General features: G+C 40.4%; 1 long non-coding RNA gene across 1 annotated transcript; it reads right to left on the bottom strand.

Moving 5' to 3' along the window:
• Positions 1-8,835: 8,835 nt before the first annotated feature.
• On the bottom strand, positions 8,836-16,717 carry LOC118492317. The gene is made up of 3 exons (XR_004893165.1): positions 16,521-16,717; positions 15,940-16,006; positions 8,836-9,176 (listed from the first exon to the last, which is right to left on the bottom strand). It is a non-coding gene; the product is annotated as an uncharacterized LOC118492317 (long non-coding RNA).
• Positions 16,718-17,002: the final 285 nt, after the last annotated feature.

Genomic DNA, 17,002 nt, shown 5'->3' with positions numbered 1-17,002 from the left:
GTAGTTAGGAGCGAAATCAGATAGTTCTAGGTGTCATTGTCATTCTGGTTGACACGAAGTGCTGCCGAAGTGTTTTCAGAGCTTGTAATCGATTCAGTGATCAATAAAACAACAGTTAAAAGTGAATACGGCTGAGATTGCACCAAAACATTAGTTTCCGCCTCTTGTTTTGGATAAGAAATCTTCTGATCGACTCGTTCAGGGCCGAAAACGATCCTACATCTTGAATGTAATTAGCCGGGTTGAACCGGCTCTGAAAAGCAGGGGTAGGGTCACCGAAAGAATGGTGCGAGTTTGACCGCTGCAAAGGTATGAAGGAATGCAGAGGGTTGTTGGGCTCGTTTTCGGATTGCGGCCCAAAAGAATGTAGGTAGAATGGTGAGGAACTTAGGGAGACTGATCGCCTCCCAGGTTCAACGTAAACCCTCCAAGGTTCTTGAGGGCTAGTGCTCATTGTGAACGAGGGTGTACGCCGGTGAGAAGGCCCGGCTTCATGGCCATGGCTAGTAAATGGAGCCTTACCTCGTCCTCGTCTCATCCTGGGCGGCATTCTTGAACCTGCAAACATATTTAAAGATAACAACCAGAATATATAAAATAAAAGACAAAAATAAAACAAAAACATAATTTGTCCTATGTTCTTTGTCTAGACTCGGAACTCGAGGAATGTGCAATTTGTGCACTGAGATTAAACACAAAAGGCTAGTCTTTAATTCACTCAGTGTTGTCTCTGATACCAACCTGTCACACCCCTATTTTCCACGTGTCACCGGTGGGCCCGGTGGGGAGTATCGTGACGTAGTTGATATCATCATAGTCAAACAACACGAATTTAAAATGCACAGCGGAAGCAAAAAGATAGATTTATTCTAACCGAATAAATATTGTAATATTAAGTATCACAAACAGTTGAAATATATCCACAGGCGGATCAAAAGAAAAAGGAAACATGTTCAACAGATTTATTTGCATCCAAGCTTGTGAGACTCTAAATGATGCTAAGGAGAGGCCAGCCTATTACGCGTAGTACCTGCACTTAATCTTTTTGGGAAAATACGTCAGTTTACACTAGTAAATACAATTTAACTGACTCATTTTGAAAAGGTTTAAAATTGATTTGAATGCACATGGCACAAAAAGATTTTTATAACTTGGGATAATTATTTGAATATAAACTTGTAAAAGATTTATATGTTTCTTATGCGTCCAGTAGTGTAACACCTCGAAATTTTGTGTCCAATAATGTGTTGACACGTGTCATGAGCTTACACGTGGCATTAACTATTAAATAAAGGACTAAAGTCCTTGGAAGTATGTAAATTCGAGGGTTATAAATGTCAACGAAGGGTAAATATACTGTATAGTAACCCTAAATGATGCTCGTACCTTCAAACGAAAAAATCATGGATCGTACGGAGCGAAACACGGGAGAAAGTGAGAGATTACAAGCTACAGGGGTTAATTGTGTCAACATGTTTAATTTATACCTCTGAGTGACCCTTTGACGAACCCGAGGCTTTGTAACAGTAAAATACGCTCACTAGAATATACAATATAAATTTCGCGAAGTTCCATTTTAAAACGAGAAAGTTATGATCAAATTCGTATGAGAGGGGTTAAAAGCGTCAACAATAAAAGTTAAGGCTTTTCGGATAGTAATTAAACTAACCAGGGACTTAACAATGCGGGTAAAAGTCACGAGGCCCTTCATTGTAAATAATCGAGGGCCAAATCGCAAAGTTACCCCTTCGAAACCGAAAGGTCAGGTTAATCATTACAAAAGATTTGAAAATCTTGGAAATCCGGTCTGATGCGGGCCGCGTTAAGGTTATGGGTGATTTAATGCGGGCCGCGTACGAGTCCCAGATGCATAAACTTTGGACAGATTCAATGTTTGAGCTTGTAAACGATCATTGAGGCATTAATTGAAGCATGGGCGCCCTCTACATGCCCCCTAGCACTTTAAGACACCTGCTGATCATCCATGAACCCTTGTAGGTTGAGTTGTAATGATCTTGAGCTAAGTTTTTCACTATAAAAGGCATGGTAGTGTACCATTGTGAAACACACCTCAAACCTGCCTTCAAGATCATTTCTAGAGCTCTCAAGTATTCTTCTATCTTCCTTAGTCGTGCACCAAGCTTCTGTAACTGTGCCTAACCTTTTGTGGCTTAGGTTTTGCTTAGTTTAGCTTAAAAGTCAATCCGTCGTAATTAACAATTGACTTTGCGATAAATCACAAATGGTCCAGTGGTTTGTCGAATCAAAGATAGTTATATGATGGTTATCATGTGGGCTTTAAACCCCTAAAAGGGCAACCTGTGATTCCCACTCTAACTAGTCCAAATGTCGAGTCAAACGTGCTTAGAAAAAGTCAACAGAAATGCTATTTTGCGATTTCTTGCATAATCAGTAATGTAGATGATATGTAACCTGTTTAAACACTCATAAAACATGATAATAAGTATATTAACTAATCTAAGCTTGTTTGATCCGACCATTTACTGTTTTGACCCGGTTCGGAGCCGAAAGTCGCAAAAGCTTTGACTTTTGCTTTGACTTCAGTTCTGACCCGTTAAAGTTTGATTTAGATATGCCTTAGGACTCTCTTAGGACCAGGTTACATGATGGTATAACCCTCTATGACCGGTTCGTTGTTTGTCCGAGTCTTTTACACATTTCCGTTAAATGCTTAAAAGTTGACCGTAACGCCCTTTTTAATTTAAAACGAGAATTTCAGACATGTGAAAGAACCATAACCTTGGTTACTGATTTCTAAGCATGTCCCTAAAATTTCATGTCAATCCGAGGTCCAGAATAGGAGTTATGCTAAATAGCGCAAGTTACGGAAACTTTAGTAATTTAATAGTGCAATTAGCATAACGCCTATCTAAACCCAGATTTCAACACCAAACCTTTTACTCACTGATGTAAAATAATGATTTGGGATTTTTAAAGATTTTTAATTATTTTTAACCTGCTCATAACCTGCGGTTATGGCAACGGTTCGGTAAATACCGAATATACCCTTTTCGGCCATAACTTGAGTTCTACAAGGTCTTTTGACCCGATTCCAGTTGCTACTGATTTTAAATAATAAATAAAGTATTTTAGACTTTATAAACTGCTCGGGAAACTTAGATTTCCTGTAGAACTCAGAAACCTCTTTTATAATCTTTAAAAAGACCGAAATACCCCTACGGGGCATAATATGAACTTAAACTCGTTACGGGCATTATGGAAGGTATCCTACTGGTACCACAACCTCATTAAGGCATATTGACTTAGGAAAACAGTGTAAGACTCTTACGATTACCCGTTACGCCATTTGCGCGCACGGTTCGGCTTATGTAACTAGTTTACATGAACTAGCCGAAACGGGTCAAACCATATTGTTTTGACCCCAAAATCCAGAGTGTGATTATTATACCCATATAAAACAAGCCTTCAAACTTGTTGGGTCAAAATCACATTCCATTCCCGGTTTTCGCCTTTCACGCGATTAAACCGTAACTATCCGTTGAAACTGACCGGTCTAAGCTACGGCTAAATTAAAGACCCGTTAGGATTCTAATAGGTTAATTTAAACCTTCGTTCCAGATTAGGAGACCGGTAAAAGCTATCTGCAATTTATTTCAATTAAGGATTTATACTTGCAAAGGTAAATACTTTTAACTTATTTTCCGTTATACGGGCTTGGGTTACGGTACATAGTATACCGCTTGATCGGGCATCAAATTCTCCACCGATTGAGTGGGTAATTGAATAAATTTGATCGGCTTGTTTAAATAGTCTTGTTACTTAAAAGCCTTTGGGGGGTTAATGACCATGTCCCGGATATCCCTGGCATCATTTTACGAAATGGCCACGACCTAAGCGCGGAGTGTAGGCGTACACTCGTCAGTGCATAAATAGTCGCTATGGTGTGTCTATTGATCTTTACCCCGGACTTGATCCGGGCTACTGAACGCATAAGGAACATGTAATTCGTTCACAAGATTATATATTTAAATAATTCTCCCAAGTTATAAAAGAGTTTGTGCCTTGTGCATTCAAATCAATTTTAATAAACATTTTTCAAAAGTGTCGGTTGAATGTATTTACCAGTGTAAACTGACATATTTTCCCAAAAAGACTAAATGCAGGTACTATGCGTAATTGGCTAGATATTCTCCTTAGCATCATAAAGAGTCTCGCAAGCTTAAGATGCCTATGTCTGTTGAACAACACTTATATTTTTATTTGATCCCCTGTGGATACTTTTCGACTATTCGTAATACATTTGATATTACAAACAATGGTTGAAATATAATTATCTTTATGCTTCCGCTGTGCATTCATATATTGTGTGGTTTGACTATATTGTTGCCAACTACGTCACGATAATCCCCCACCGGGCCCACCAGTGAGACACGTGGAAATCGGGGTGTGACAGGTTGGTATCAGAGCCAACATTGAGTGAATTAAACACTATCCTTATGTGTTTAATCTCAATGACACAATTGCACATACTTGAGTCTAGACAAGAACATAAGAAAAATTCGAATTGTTATTCCAGTTTGTCTTTTTATTGTTTATTGTTATTTAAAGTTTTGAAAGCAGGAAATATGCCACCAGCAATCAGACGAGGAAGAGGAGGAAGAGGCAAAGGAACGATCATTACTCACAATGATCACGAGGCTGGACCTTCGAACATGCGAGCTCCTTCCAGTACAAGAAGTGCGGAACCACAGAGACGAAGAAGAAACCTCTTTGAACCTGCGAGACATTCCACCTCGCACAGTTCGACACCCTCATACCGTCATTCGTTTGGACCGGATTTGGAAAACAATCCCAATAACCCTCAACCATCCTTTATACCTCTCCAGCGATCTGCTTCGCACCGTTCTTATGGCGATCCTTCACCTTTCTTCGTAGGACAGTTTAACCCGACGGATTATGTCCAAGAGCCAATAGGGTATAACCCTTTAGGACCAGAGGATCACTTTTCTGAAGATAATGCAGTGGATATGGACGAGGATACAGACCCCGTCGAACCTGCAAGGGGTACTCCCAATCATCCAATCGAGATTTCTGATGGGTCATCCTTTCATGGGACACCCTATCAAGGTCCCGACAGCTACCAGGCGAGGTTTGACCAATGTAATTGGTACTTTACACCTTCACATCACTTCTCGCCTCATGATCAACCGCAACAACATGATCCTTCTGAGGATTCGCGGTTTGTGGCAGTTACGCCACCGCCACCGCCCCCGGTACAACCAGTAATTCCAGATCCGCCAAGGCGTAGAAGATCAGGCGCACGGATGTCCACCTGAGGAGGGGAATTCCATTTCAGCACCCCTCGCCACTCGAGTGCGAGTCACTTTCCGTCAGTACCTGAAGAAGAACCACAATTAGGGGAACCTTCTGGTCACCCTGCAGAGGTGAATTCTGCACCAGTTGCACCACCTCCGCCACCTTTCGGATATGACAATCCGATACCAGCGTACGACGCTTCCACCGCATACAAGTTTAAGCAGCCGACTCACACGCACTGCAACTATAACTATGATGCCGATCCATATGTGGTAGCGGCTAATTACAATGCCCTCCATGGAACCTCTTGGAGACCAGATTTCTCAGCTCTTGGGTATCCAATACCTCCTAGACCTCCGGTTCAGCAACCGTCGCAGCAGCCACGTTTTTCTCCACCGGAGCAAGAAGAAATACTCCACCGTTTAAACCGTGTGGAACGAGACTTCGAACAAAAACGTAAGAGTAATCGTGGATTTCTCAAGGGCCTAGCAAACCTGCTAAAAGGGAGGAAGAAACGAGATCATTAGTCTCCTTATGTATTGTTGTATTTACAATTTAGTCCCTGCGTGGACATTTGTCGTATTTCAGTCCCTACGTGGACTTATCTTTTAGTCCCTGCGCGGACATCTATCTTGTATTGGTCCCTGCGTGGACTTGTTTTTCTATAAACCTCTGCGTAGGTAATTATTTATTTAAAAAGTCCCGTTTAGGGTAGCGTGTAATCATATTTGAAATTTATGGAATGTTATGTTATGAATTTCAATTTTGTTGTTATATATGAAATAAATAAAAAATCATTCCTTTTAAATTTAAATCTGCCTAAATAAAGAATCTTAAGAGTGAAACCTAGCCAGGTGTCTTTATAAGACCCGGCCAAGATGGTAAGACCTGATTAAAAGATTCAGATTCCAAGTTAACCTCTGTAATCATGTTAACGTTCATGGCAGATGTGATTCGTTAAAATCGCACGCGTCATTCTTATGTAAGAATCCTTTTAAGGATTCCAAAGCCCAAATTAATGATTTGTAAATCATGGGTTAAATCGTCAATAAAGATGATCATTATTAAACATCCATTAGCGATGTAGTGCCTACGGGCCAAATTTATTAAACATCCATTAGTGATGTAGTGCCTACGGGCCATAATTATTGTCATATAAGACAAAAAGCAGTGGTAGTCTATGACTCCCTGTCAGAAAAGGTAAAAGGACTACGGTTCAAACCTTCATGCCTTGATTCTCTGAAATCCCGGCTAATATTATAAAAACGTCCTCGTGACTAGGCTTGTATGCCACTAACAACATTGTTTGTAATTAGGATAGGTTATGTTCAAATCCTAAATAAAAGTGAGTATTTCGTATCATGCAAACCCCGAGACTTCACTGGGGAGAAAGGCGCGGTTGATTGTATGACGTGGCTAGACGAGATGGACACCGTGGTGGACATTAGTGGTTGCGCAGAAAAAGATGTGGTAAAGTTTGTTTCACAATCATTCAAGGGCGAGGCCCTGGCTTGGTGGAGGTCTCTGGTTCAGGCCTCGGGGAAGTCTGTTTTATACAGCATGACATGGGAGGAATTCATTTCTCTCATCAAGGAAAATTACTGCCCTCAACATGAGGTTGAAAAGATCGAGACCGACTTTCTATCGTTGGTTATGACGAACCTTGACTGTCAAGCTTACCTCACGAGCTTCAACACAATGTCCCGGTTGGTTCCGTATCTGGTAACCCCTAAGCCAAAGAGGATAGCTCGTTTTATCGGTGGTTTAGCCCCCGAGATAAAGGAAAGCGTAAAGGCCTCTCGGCCAGCGACCTTTAGATCTGTAGCCGACATATCTTTGTCCCTTACTCTTGATGCGGTCCGACAAAGATCGCTGAGGAACAAAGAGGCTGAGAAGAGAAAGCGTGAAGATGATACTTCACGAAGGTCGGGCAAGAAGCACCGTGGAAACGGTGACAACAAGAGAGGGTCTGAGTCAAGGAAGGATGGGCAACAGTCTGGTGAGAAGCCCAAGTGCAAGAATTGCAAGAGACATCACTTTGGAAAGTGTAGACTCGAATCAAACTCGCAGACTCAGTCGAAGTCGTATGCTTGCGGGTTATGCAAATCCAAGGACCACAAGACCGTGGATTGCAAAAAGATAAAGGATGCAACTTGCTATAGTTGTAATGAGAAGGGGCACATTCGAACCAACTGACCTAAAAATACCAAGAAGCCTGAAGAGGCCAAAAAGACCAATGCGAGAGTCTTCAGGATGGATGCGAAAGAAGCAGTGCTAGACGATAACGTGATCACAGGTACTTTTCTCATAAACGATATCTTTGCAAGAGTACTTTTTGATTCGGGCGCTGATAAGTCTTTCGTAGATCATAAATTTTGCAAATTGCTGAATATGCCTGTCAAAACCTTAAATGTGAATTATGAGGTAGAGCTAGCAGATGGCACCATAGAAACCGTCTCCACTGTGTTAGATGGATGTGTGATATCCATTAAGAACCACTCTTTTCCTCTATCTCTACTTCCCTTTAAATTGGCTGGTTTTGATATAGTTCTGGGTATGGACTGGTTATCTCACAACCAGGCCCAAATCGTCTGCAACAGAAAGCAAGTGGTGATAAAGACTCCGTCTGGTGAATCGCTTACCATTCGGGGAGATACCCAGTACGGATGCCTGAGCAAGTGACTATGCTCAAGGCTTCAAAATGTCTAAAGAAGGGTTGTGTCATCTACATGGCACATTGTAAGACCCAGCTTATTTTACCAAATTTAATAACCTAAAAACCTTGCATTTAACGCCAAAATGACGACTTTACAAAAACTTTCATAGTTTAACCCAAAATTAACACAACCTTCGTGTATTGTTGTTACAAACCACATACAAGACAGTAACTACCATTAATTTACATAGTTTCTAACACAAAGTTTGGATGCGGAAGCGTTCTTAAAATGTGTGTGTTCGGTTCGATTCATTTGCTTGATCTTCATCCTTTTTCTAGATACCTGAGAACTAACATTTAAAACAAGCATTAGTACTAACACTCTTGGTAATTACGTATTCGAATCAGGTCCGAACACGGATTCAAGAAAATGATCAAAACAACTTTTGTCAAACAGGGCTCCACCGTAATTTACGGTGTCACCGTAAATTACGGTGGCTTCTGGTCATTTGGGATCTACCGTAACACAGTAGAGACTCACCGTAAATAATTTCAGGCCACCGTAAATTACGGTACTACCGTAATTTACGGTAGACTCTGCACATCTCTTCCTTGTTTAAAATGCAGTTTTCTTGCTGATTCGCTATGAGTCGAAACAACACAAATTCGCATAAATTGCTGCGCGGCTGAGCTAGTACTTCATACTTGTTTTGGTTTATAACATTACTCAACTATTCTTGAGCGGGCATGCTTACGAAATCAACTTACACCCTAGATTACAAGACGTAATATTTGGTTGTTTATACTATTTTCATGCATCGGATATGCACCTTAGCTCCTATATTAAGAACAAGATTTCTTAATTTGGGTATGGTGTTCGTTACACGGCATACTTATCATGTAATTCACGCATTGTGTAATAAGGTCATGCTTCATGCTTATTACCATAACTTGTTTGACCCGTTTGGGTGTTAAACTTACACACCATTTCGGATATGTAAGATTTCATGCATTTTCACTTGTTTTGACCCATTTACTTGTTTAAGGCACTAATCATATTCGTGACGTATTGGTAAATCTTGGTCGTCGTGTTTCAAAATTGACTACATAAAACTAACAATAAGGTATAATGTAACGAAACGATAAATTTCGTACCTTTAGAGCGCGCCTTTTCCTCGTGATTTCCCCTCGGCTTGTCCGCTAGAGGAACCGGACTCTTTGCCTAGAAAATTCAGTTTTCACAACATGTTTAGAACTCTTTTCATGACCATAATCACATCATTATGGACCATTATCAAATCTGCGTTTTTATCCAAATTTTAACATTTAAGTCCTCACTTAGGCATTTCTACAAACACCTAGCGGGTCAGATTTTTCCCCCTTCATAAACAAGTTCGTGACTTTAAGATTTGCCATCAAATTTCACTATAATAGCAATTTTGCATACAATTAGTATCAATATCACTGGAATTACTTCTTATAATGAAATTTATACTAGGATTACACTCAAAATCCTAATATTCATCATCAACATACAAAACCCATAACTTAACATTTATGGATTCATGGAATTTTCCTGAATTAGGGCATGATTTCACCTATAGTTGTCTAGGTTTTAACCCTAGACACTATTTCATCTTTAATCTAACTAATTACTATCATGCATCAAATATATTTCAGATTTTGCTAGATTCATGAGAATTTCAAGTAGTGAATTCTCACAAAATTTTACATACCTCTAGACCCTCTCGCGATGAGGAACACGATTCTAAGCTCGGATTTTGTTTTGGTTAGGATTTGAGCCTTCAATTTGCAAGAAATGGTGATGTTAGGGTTTTGGATATGGGGTTCGCCCCTTTTCTCTGCTTCTGTCGACCAGACCACCAATTTTTGGTGTGTTTGGTTTTGATTTTGTTACTATTAGTAATAAGAGTTTCATTTTTGACAAGTTTAGTCCCTTGACTACCATTTTCTCTAGTTTCAAGTATTTTAACCATAATATGAGTTATTTCTAGACTAGAACTTAACTAGGTTAAGTTCTTAATTGGTAATTTCTTGTTTATTAATTCCTTGAACTTTATAATATACGGGTTTACGTTTTTGGGGTGTTACAAGTCCACCCCCCTTAAAAGGGGTTTCGTCCCCGAAACCGAATTACGTACCAAATAATGTAGGGTAGAGACGCCGCATCTCCTCTTCGGATTCCCAAGTAGTGTCTGACCCTTTTCTGTGGTCCCACTTAACCTTGACTTGATTTATCACTTTGTTCCTCAAGCTTTTCTCTTTACGATCTAAAATCACAATCGGTTTCACTGCATAGTTGAGACTATTATCCACCTCGATATCATCGTAGTGGACATGAGTGGTCTCGTCGGCCAAACATTTCCGGAGATGTGATACGTGAAATGTGTTATGAATCCCACTCAATTCTTCGGGTAATTCAAGTCGATAAGCTACCTTACCAACTCGTTCAATGATTCTAAATGGCCCAATGAATCTCGGGCTCAACTTTCCCCTTTTTCGGAATCTAATAATACCCTTCCATGGGGAAACCTTTAGCATGACCATATCGCCAACTTGGAACTCGATTGGCCTATTTCTTTTGTCTGCGTATGCCTTTTGTCGGTCTTGAGCCGCCTTTAAATGTGTCCGAACTATGTCAATTTTCGCATTTGTAGCTCGGATTACGTCAGTTGGTGCTAGCCCTCGCGGGCCCACCTCTCCCCAACATACCGGAGTCCGACACTTTCTGCCATATAATAGCTCATACGGGGCCATTTTAATGCTCGCGTGATAGCTATTATTATACGCGAATTCGACCAAGGGTAAATGGACATCCCAACTACCCCCAAAGTCAATAATGCAAGCCCGTAGCATATCACCCAATGTTTGTATTGTTCTTTCGCTCTGCCCATCCGTTTGTGGATGGTAAGCAGTGCTAAGGAACAATTTGGTTCCCATCTGTTCTTGGAATTCACGCCAGAATTTCGAGGTAAACCGAGTATCTCTGTCTGATACAATGGATATCGGTACCCCATGCCTTGCTATGATTTCATTGGTGTATACCTCCGACAATTTCTCAGATGTATAGGTTTCACGAATCGGAATAAAGTGGGCGCTTTTAGTTAACCTATCCACGACCACCCAAATAGCGTCAAAACCATGACTTGTTTTAGGTAGTTTAGTCAATAGGTCCATCGTGATTTGCTCCCATTTCCAAACCGGAATTTCTAACGGTTGGAGCTTACCATACGGCTTTTGGTGTTCCGCTTTGACTTGTAGGCATGTCAAGCATTTTTCCACATATTTCACAGTGTCTCGCTTCATTCCGGGCCACCAATAGTTTTGCTTCAAGTCATGATACATTTTGGTCGCCCCCGGGTGAATGGAATAACGGGATTTATGAGCTTCATCAAGGAGAAGCTTCTTAACACCACATGTGTTGGGGACCCAGATTCTATTAAAACGAGTTCTTAGGCCGTGACTGCCCACTTCAAGGTCTTTAACTTGACCAATAATTCTTTCCTTTTTCCAGCTTTCCGCCTTTACAGCTTCATCTTGTGCTTCTCGAATTCGTTCTAGTAAACTTGAAGTCACAACCAGTTGCATTGATCGTACCCGTATCGGGGCATAATCTGTTTTGCGACTCAGCGCATCGGCAACTACATTGGCCTTACCGGGGTGGTAATGTATTTCGCAGTCATAGTCCTTGACGGTTTCTAACCACCGCCTTTGCCGCATGTTTAATTCCTTCTGGTCGAAGAAATATTTCAAGCTTTTATGGTCGGTAAAGATTGTAAACTTTACTCCGTACAAGTAATGTCTCCATATCTTTAAGGCAAACACCACCGCCGCCAATTCTAAGTCGTGAACCGGATATTTATTTTCATGAATCTTCAATTGCCTCGAGGCATAGGCGATAACCTTGCCTCGTTGCATTAACACGCATCCGAGCCCCAATTGAGAAGCGTCCGAGTAAACCACCATGTCTTCAGTCCCTTCCGGTAAGGTCAGTACCGGAGCGTGGGTCAACTTTTCCTTGAGTGTTTGGAAAGCTTCCTCTTGCTTAATGCCCCACACAAACTTTTCCTCCTTACGAGTTAATTTGGTCAAGGGTAAGGCAATTTTGGAGAAATCCTGTATGAATCTCCGATAATATCCCGCAAGCCCTAAAAAGCTTCGGATTTCCGAGGGATTTCTTGGAGGGCTCCATTTTGTCACAGCTTCTATCTTTGACGGATCTACTAGTACTCCATCAGCACTAATAAGATGCCCAAGAAACTGTACTTCCCGTAACCAGAAAGCACACTTCGTGAATTTTGCATACAGCTTCTCTCGTCTAAGTGTGTCTAATATCTCCCGCAAATGACACACGTGCTCGGCTTCACTCTTTGAATATACCAGAATGTCGTCGATAAATACAATTACCGACTTATCTAGCATGGGTTTGCAAACCCGGTTCATGAGGTCCATGAAAGCCGCGGGCGCATTGGTCAATCCGAAAGGCATTACGAGGAATTCATAATGCCCGTACCTCGTACGGAAAGCCGTTTTGGGTACGTCCTCCTCCTTGACTTTCAATTGGTGATAACCGGATCGGAGATCAATTTTGGAAAACCAACTTGCTCCTTGCAGTTGGTCGAATAAATCGTCGATTCTTGGAAGTGGGTATCGATTCTTCACCGTGAGTTTGTTTAACTCCCGGTAATCGATACACATGCGCATACTGCCATCTTTCTTTTTCACGAATAAGACTGGTGCGCCCCACGGAGACACACTCGGTCGGATAAATCCCTTGTCAAGAAATTCCTGAATTTGAGACATCAATTCTTGTAACTCCGACGGTGCAAGTCGGTATGGCGCCTTGGCCACGGGTTTCGCGCCCGGAATCAACTCGATTCCGAACTCTACCTCCCGTTCTGGCGGTATCCCCGGTAGTTCTTCCGGAAACACGTCTTCATAATCTCGCACGACTGGTACATCCCCAATTTTGAGGAGTTCCTTTTCCGTTTCGCTCGCATATACCATAAAGGCCTTGCATCCATGTTTCATGAGTTTGCGAGCTTCTAGCATTGAGCATATCACCGGGTTACCTCCCTTTTCTCCATATATTGTAACTTGCTTTCCGCTAGGAGAAGTTAGTTTTATTTCCTTTCGAAAACAAACCACTTTTGCGTGGTAACGGGATAGCCAATCCATTCCCACTACCACTTGGAATTCTCCCATCGACATCGGGATCAAGTCTATTGCATATTCCTCGTCATCAATATTCATCGTGCAGTTTTTACATACATCACAGACAATAAAGCTTTTATTATTACCTATCTCTACCTCTAAAGGCATAGGCAATTTTGTTAGAACAAATGAGGGGTGTCGAATAAACCCATATGAAACAAAGGATTTATTCGCACCAGTATCAAATAACACACGTGCGGGAATTGAATTTATAGTGAATATACCTGAGACCACGTCAGGTTCGACCTTTGCTTCAGCAGCGGTTAATTGAAAGGATCTTGCTTTGGCTTTTGCGGCTTCACCTTTTGAATCTTGCCCTTCATTCTTTCCCGCCAATTCTGGGCACTCTGATCTTTTGTGACCCGTTCGGTAACAGTTATAACAAACGGTCACTTTTTCCGGGCATGATATAGCCATATGTCCCGTTTTTCGACATATAGGACATGGCTTATCCTTGAAGCGACATTCACCTTTGTGATTCTTGCCGCAGATTTTGCAACTTGGCGTACCGCTCTTTGCGTCTGATTTCTTTGATGTTTCATTCGTTCTTGCCTTCTTGGTAGGGCTTGGATTTATATCCTGTGCCCTTCGTTCACCCCGCTCTATACTCTTCTTCAACTCAATCTCCCTTTCCCGAGCAGCATTGACAATCTCGGTAAGGGTCTCATACTTTGAAGGGGTTATGAACTCCCTATATTCAGCGCTCAGCATGTTATGGTAGTAATAGACTTTCTGTTCTTCGTTCGTGATCAGATCATCACAGAACTTCATTTTGTCCATAAACACCCCCGTGATCTTGTCTATGGATTCACCCTTGTGTCTGAGTTGCATGAACTCTTCCTTAATCTTGTTTATAACCGCTTTGGGGCTATGGTGTTTAAGAAACGGCGTCTTAAACTCCTCCCACGTCATGGCCTTAGCCGCTTCGTTTCCAATCTCTTTCTTCTTGTTATCCCACCAATCCTTCGCTTGACCTCTTAATTGACCCGTACCATAAGCTACGTAGTCATTTTCATCACAATGTGTTCTCTCGAACACTCCCTCGATATCGCCTATCCATCGCTGACACACGATTGGATCAACTTCCCCATTATAGATAGGCGGTTTACAAGCTATGAATTCCTTGTATGAACAAGGTTTTCGTTCCCTGGATTTTTCCTTTGCTAGATTTGAATTATCTTCCAGCTTCTTGATTCTTTCTTCTACCACTGATAAAACCGTATTTTGGATTTTATCAATGAAATTCGACAAGCTGTTTTCGATCGCCTTTCCAACTTCTTCGGCAATCACTATTCTCATCTGTTCGGTGACTCTTGGCACCGCATCTCCGTCACCTCCGCTTGCCATCTTTGATACTGAAATGTTTACATATATCGTTAAACATTTCATTTGTAATACATGTTTTACTTGTTTTGATTTGATCAAGTTCGCAACTTGACTCAATCATTCTTGTCTCATGCTTTTCTCGTGTTTGAGTGTGCTTACACACTCTTGATTCTATTATTCTTGTTTCATGCTTTTCTCGTGTTTGAGTGTGCTTACACACTCTTTTCCATGTATATTCGTTTGTGAATTATTTCTATACTTCTAAATTCTACTTAAGCAATAACTCTTACCGGATGTTGATCAAGCTTGAACCGAACACTTATTGGCAACCTTAAGCTCTGATTACCAACTTGTAAGACCCAGCTTATTTTACCAAATTTAATAACCTAAAAACCTTGCATTTAACGCCAAAATGACGACTTTACAAAAACTTTCATAGTTTAACCCAAAATTAACACAACCTTCGTGTATTGTTGTTACAAACCACATACAAGACAGTAACTACCATTAATTTACATAGTTTCTAACACAAAGTTTGGATGCGGAAGCGTTCTTAAAATGTGTGTGTTCGGTTCGATTCATTTGCTTGATCTTCATCCTTTTTCTAGATACCTGAGAACTAACATTTAAAACAAGCATTAGTACTAACACTCTTGGTAATTACGTATTCGAATCAGGTCCGAACACGGATTCAAGAAAATGATCAAAACAACTTTTGTCAAACAGGGCTCCACCGTAATTTACGGTGTCACCGTAAATTACGGTGGCTTCTGGTCATTTGGGATCTACCGTAACACAGTAGAGACTCACCGTAAATAATTTCAGGCCACCGTAAATTACGGTACTACCGTAATTTACGGTAGACTCTGCACATCTCTTCCTTGTTTAAAATGCAGTTTTCTTGCTGATTCGCTATGAGTCGAAACAACACAAATTCGCATAAATTGCTGCGCGGCTGAGCTAGTACTTCATACTTGTTTTGGTTTATAACATTACTCAACTATTCTTGAGCGGGCATGCTTACGAAATCAACTTACACCCTAGATTACAAGACGTAATATTTGGTTGTTTATACTATTTTCATGCATCGGATATGCACCTTAGCTCCTATATTAAGAACAAGATTTCTTAATTTGGGTATGGTGTTCGTTACACGGCATACTTATCATGTAATTCACGCATTGTGTAATAAGGTCATGCTTCATGCTTATTACCATAACTTGTTTGACCCGTTTGGGTGTTAAACTTACACACCATTTCGGATATGTAAGATTTCATGCATTTTCACTTGTTTTGACCCATTTACTTGTTTAAGGCACTAATCATATTCGTGACGTATTGGTAAATCTTGGTCGTCGTGTTTCAAAATTGACTACATAAAACTAACAATAAGGTATAATGTAACGAAACGATAAATTTCGTACCTTTAGAGCGCGCCTTTTCCTCGTGATTTCCCCTCGGCTTGTCCGCTAGAGGAACCGGACTCTTTGCCTAGAAAATTCAGTTTTCACAACATGTTTAGAACTCTTTTCATGACCATAATCACATCATTATGGACCATTATCAAATCTGCGTTTTTATCCAAATTTTAACATTTAAGTCCTCACTTAGGCATTTCTACAAACACCTAGCGGGTCAGATTTTTCCACCTTCATAAACAAGTTCGTGACTTTAAGATTTGCCATCAAATTTCACTATAATAGCAATTTTGCATACAATTAGTATCAATATCACTGGAATTACTTCTTATAATGAAATTTATACTAGGATTACACTCAAAATCCTAATATTCATCATCAACATACAAAACCCATAACTTAACATTTATGGATTCATGGAATTTTCCTGAATTAGGGCATGATTTCACCTATAGTTGTCTAGGTTTTAACCCTAGACACTATTTCATCTTTAATCTAACTAATTACTATCATGCATCAAATAAATTTCAGATTTTGCTAGATTCATGAGAATTTCAAGTAGTGAATTCTCACAAAATTTTACATACCTCTAGACCCTCTCGCGATGAGGAACACGATTCTAAGCTCGGATTTTGTTTTGGTTAGGATTTGAGCCTTCAATTTGCAAGAAATGGTGATGTTAGGGTTTTGGATATGGGGTTCGCCCCTTTTCTCTGCTTCTGTCGACCAGACCACCAATTTTTGGTGTGTTTGGTTTTGATTTTGTTACTATTAGTAATAAGAGTTTCATTTTTGACAAGTTTAGTCCCTTGACTACCATTTTCTCTAGTTTCAAGTATTTTAACCATAATATGAGTTATTTCTAGACTAGAACTTAACTAGGTTAAGTTCTTAATTGGTAATTTCTTGTTTATTAATTCCTTGAACTTTATAATATACGGGTTTACGTTTTTGGGGTGTTACACACATGTGATTTTTGATGAGCCTAAATCGAAGATAGAAGACATTCCCGTCATTTCGGAATATCCAGAAGTTTTCCATGAAGATCTACCTGGTCTGCCACCAGATA

This window comes from Helianthus annuus, chromosome 5 (genome assembly GCF_002127325.2).
Source record: "Helianthus annuus cultivar XRQ/B chromosome 5, HanXRQr2.0-SUNRISE, whole genome shotgun sequence".
Taxonomy (NCBI): Eukaryota; Viridiplantae; Streptophyta; class Magnoliopsida; order Asterales; family Asteraceae; genus Helianthus; species Helianthus annuus.
The sequence above is the reverse complement of the archived record's forward strand: the minus strand, read 5'-3'. Positions and strand labels throughout refer to the sequence as shown.